Source organism: Arachis ipaensis, chromosome B9, assembly GCF_059453495.1.
Source record: "Arachis ipaensis isolate K30076 ecotype BB chromosome B9, ASM5945349v1, whole genome shotgun sequence".
In the NCBI taxonomy this organism is placed as follows: Eukaryota; Viridiplantae; Streptophyta; class Magnoliopsida; order Fabales; family Fabaceae; genus Arachis; species Arachis ipaensis.
Window position 1 is genome coordinate 51153988 of NC_142444.1, and position 4973 is coordinate 51158960.

The window sequence follows — 4973 nt, forward strand, 5'->3', positions numbered from 1 at the left end:
ATTGCCCCGCCAGAAGAGCTCATCAGCGTAACTTTGCCTTGGCCATTTGCAAAATGGGGACTCGATCTTCTCGGACCCTTTCCCCAGGGATCAGGACAAGTCAAATTCCTTATAGTCGGAGTAGATTATTTCACAAAGTGGATTGAGGTAGAGCCCCTAGCCAACGCCACTGCTCAAAGAAGCCAGAAATTCCTATATAGGAACATTGTCACGAGGTTCGGGGTTCCATACTCCATCACCACAGACAATGGCACTCAATTCACAGATGCAGGCTTCAGGAAATTAGTAGCCGACTTGAACATAAAGCACCAGTTCATGTCCATCGAACATCCTCAAGCCAATGGGCAAGCCGAAGCTGCCAACAAAGTCATATTGGCTGGGTTGAAACGGAGACTGCAAGATGCGAAGGGAGCTTGGGCTGAAGAACTTCCACAGGTCCTATGGGCATATCGAACTACGGCACATTCCACCACAAACGAATCACCGTTCCGATTAGCGTACGGAGTGGAGGCAATAATCCCAGTAGAGGTCGAGGAAGGGTCGCCTAGAGTAGTCCACTACAATGAAGAAGCCAACTCTCAACTTCAAAGAGAAGAACTCGACCTACTTCCGGAAATCCAAGAAAGAGCTCGGATCAGGGAAGAAGCGCTAAAGCACCGAATGGCTTCAAGATATAATCAAAAAGTAGTGCCAAGAGGGTTTGCGGAGAATGATCTCATCCTAATCCAAAATGATATTGGAACAACTCGACCCGGAGAAGAAAAGTTGGCAGCAAACTGGAAAGGACCCTACCGAGTAATAGAAGTACTTGGGAAGGGCTACTACAGACTGTCCGAACTCGATGGACGAGAGCTTCCCAGATCGTGGCACGCCTGCAACCTAAGAAGGTACTATAGCTAGAGAAGGTAAAAGATCTCATCATAGGATGCACTCTTTTTCCTGAAAAGGTTTTTTAATGAGACACCAAGTTGAGATCCAGATATTATCCGACTTAAAAGGATGAAAAACTCCAACATGTATATATTTTCACTTTCTTTTGAATAAAATATATTTTAGATATTCTACAAATTCTCAAGACGCATTAATCTAAAGCATTCATCGTCCGATTATAAAGCAACAGATTGGCAGAAAGTGAAAAACAGATTCACTGCACGATCACGATAAAAGACCAATAAAGATGAAAACGCAATTCATCTAAAGGTCAACCAAAGAAAGACAGAAACCACCTTCTACAAATCAGCAAAGATGAACACAGAATAATGCAAGAAGTTATCAAAAGTGATCTGAAAAAAGAACCTGACGAGGTCTTATGGATTGCTAAATAATAACTTAAAGACTGGCCGACGTTGAGAAGTCGGACCAAGTCAACCCAAGTTATCAGCAAATCCCTGGAAAGAGGTCTGGCCAACCCTATAAAAGAGGAATTGCTATAACTTAGGAGAGATCGACATAAAGAAGTCGGTCTCCTATGAAAAACAAGTTATAAAAGTAATCCCTGAAAGAGACCTGACAAAGGTCCAAGAAAGAGGATTACAAAATAACTTAGAAGAGATCGACATAAAGAAGTCGGTCTCCTACGAAAAACAAGTTATGAAAGTAATCCCTGAAAGAGACCTGACAAAGGTCCAAGAAAGAGGATTACAAAATAACTTAGAAGAGATCGACATAAAGAAGTCGGTCTCCTACAACAAACAAGTTATAAAAGTAATCCCTGAAAGAGACCTGACAAAGGTCCAAGAAAGAGGATTACAAAATAACTTAGAAGAGATCGACATAAAGAAGCCGGTCTCCTACGAAAAACAAGTTATAAAAGTAATCCCTGAAAGAGACCTGACAAACGTCCAAGAAAGAGGATTACAAAATAACTTAGAAGAGATCGACATAAAGAAGTCGGTCTCCTACAACAAACAAGTTAAAAAAGTAATCCCTGAAAGAGACCTGACAAAGGTCCAAGTAAGAGGATTACAAAATAACTTAGAAGAGATCGACATAAAGAAGTCGGTCTCTTACAACAAACAAGTTATAAAAGTAATCCCTGAAAGAGACTTGACAAAGGTCCGAAAAAGAGGACTACAAAAATAACTGGAAAGAGGACCAACATAAAGAAATCGGTTACAGATGGCCAGAAATAAATACAAGTAAGAGCCAGAAAACCGAAACACGAGTTGGATCCATACATCCGCAAAGGATCCAAGCTACAAGCAATAAGTACAAAGCAATCCAAAGAGGCCGAGCAACAAGGCTTCGGCATTCTCAAAACCTAGAAAGGTTCCAAAAACAAGTGCAAACAAGCATAAACAAGCTTCAAGATCAGGCCCAAAGCTTGAAAGCTACTTGTTGTTTTTTCAAAATAAAAAGTTGCTAAACAAGCAACCAAAAGGAGTATCAACAATCAGCGAAATATTCAAATTACAGAAATAAAGAGTTTAAAAAGCCCACAAGTCGGGCTATCTACACAAACATCCAAGAAAAATTAGTTAAGATCGGGAGCCTTCTCGGTAGCATCAGTCTGGGGTGAAGGAGGGCGAGTTTGGAGAGGCACTGCATCCACCGTACCATCGTCCCTATTTAGAATTTGACAATCAGGATCTAATTCTGGACGAGCAATCCCAGCAGGAGGAACTATAGAGGTCGACACTTTAGCTGTAGGCGCAGAGGGAGGTTCGACATCATCATCATCTTGGTTGTCGGGAACAATCTTACCATCCCTCACAATATTGTCCAAGCTAAAAAGAGTAAGATCAACCTCAGGAGCGAGAACTTGAACTTGCTCCTTCAAATTATCATAAGCAGCGTTTACACTGCCGACAAGGTGACCTTGGAGCTCGGAATAGTCAACTCAGGTAGACTCCAACTCCTCCCTCAGACGTATCACCTCCCGATAAGACGTGACATAACTATCTTTATGCCTCAACGCAGTGTCCTCGGCCAATCTCACAGAAGCCGCCAGAGCAAGAGAACTAGCCTTTTCGTTCTCCAGATCCTTCTCCAGTTTGGCTACTTTCACCTCAAGCTTCTCTTTCAAGCCCTTCATCCGGTCGAATTCCTGTTTTGCCTCCTCTATGAAGGCTTTGGTGGCATGGAGAGGAAGATTTTGAGCAGTTCGGTACAAGGTAGCTCCCATATGGGCCATTTTTATACTACTCCGAGTTATAAAGTCCAAATGACGAAGAAGTGATACATCATCCATAGGAAGGACACCATATGGACCGATCTCCTGATCTACAAACTCGACCGTGTCAAAATCAGGGGCATCAAGGTTGAAAGGCTCAATTGTTTTTTTTCTTGTTGGGAGGGGCACCAGAAGTAGCAGCGGAAGACTGCGGAGGCTCGGCCAGGCGAACCCTAGGAATGGGAATTACCCTCCTCGGGCTAGGAGAACTCGGCACAGGCGGTATCACCGGAACTTGGGAAGATCCCTCTCCCGCCACCTTGGCCGAGATATTTTGAGCAGCTGCAGCCTTCTTTGCCTTCTTGTAGGCTTTCATAGAATCATTTTTTTTCGACATCTCTGAAAATACAGAATCGACCACAGCAATGGGTTACAATCACAAAAAGAAGAAGTAAAACTAAAAAGCAAGTATATAAACAAGTCGGACAGTACCTAAAACAGTTCGAACCAAAGACGGGTCACTCAAAAACTTTTTTGTATCAAGATGGGGTGGTTTCTCCCATAAATCTTCAAGAACAACTACAAAAGCTCGTTCAACCTCATCAAACATCTCCTAGGTATAGTGAGACACTCTCACATTCTTTTGCCATTCTAGAGGAAAGGCAGGCTCATCATTTTCATCAAGAAAAAAGGGGCGGGCTCCCTCAACAGCACAGACTCGAAAGAAATAATTCTTAAAATCTTTAAAAGACTCATCATACATGGGAAAAACTTTATGCCCTTGGGCCGACCTGAAAGAAACCCAGGACGCTTTCTTTTTGGAAGACCCTCCAGGCTTGGCAGAAACAAAAAGATAGAGGAAAAGAGTTTGAGAAGGTGTTATGCCTAACTCTTGGCAAAGCAGCTGAAAAATCTTGATAAAACCCCAGGAATTCGGATGAAGCTAGGATGGGGCAATATTACAAGACCACAACAAATCGGTTTCGAAAGCAGTAAAAGAAAAGGTAATATCCAACTGGCTGAAGAAATATTCATAGGCATAGAAAAAAGGACGCTCCCCCTCGACCGAAGTAGGAAAACAAACCCTCTCATCAGAATTGAGCGCTACAAGCTCATAATCCCTCTCCCGGGCGCTGCTACCACAAATCCTATGATGTTTCCTCAGCTCTACACAAAAATCAGCGTCCACCACAGAGACACACATCAAGACAAGGGAGTCCAGCCAATCAGACATCCCCTCGGGAACTTTAGAAGACATCTCTACAATGTCATTGCGAGAAGACATGAGGCAAACTAATCCTACAATAAGAAAAAAAATGGGATTACCAAAAAACATCTCGGACGAGGGGCAAAATAACTCGACTAGAAGAACAAACAGAAAAGGAAAACCCCAAGACTCAAACCAAAGTCCTGGGGCATCCTTTGGAGGCAGTAATAAAACAAGGTTTCAGGAAAAATCCACAGCTTACGTCCCGGCATCTCTCAAACAAGAAAAGAAGATTTCAAACAGCAAACATTTTCGTAGGAGAAAGATAAAACATAAAAGGTCATCAAAGCGTTTATCTTTTTACAGTCTATCAGCAAAAAGCATCGCCAACATCAAACATGCCAAGCGGAAATCGTCAAAGGTGCAACCTTTCTCAGAATCAAACAAAACCATCATCAAAACAGAAAACGGTGATAACATGCAAAAGCCCTAAAAGCATCAAACAATGGGAAAGGCGAAAAGGATCATGCAAAAGACGAAGAAACTCCCAGAACACACATTACAACAACAATCAGGCGCGGCAGAAGCAAAAAGATCCAAACTTTCTCCAAAATCAAAACTTTCTCAAATATCATACAAGAAAATGACGTGGAA

General features: G+C 42.4%; 1 pseudogene; it reads right to left on the bottom strand.

Moving 5' to 3' along the window:
• Window positions 1–2473: 2473 nt before the first annotated feature.
• Window positions 2474–3190, bottom strand: LOC148544626 (uncharacterized; annotated as a pseudogene).
• Between the last annotated feature and the right edge of the window lie 1783 nt (window positions 3191–4973).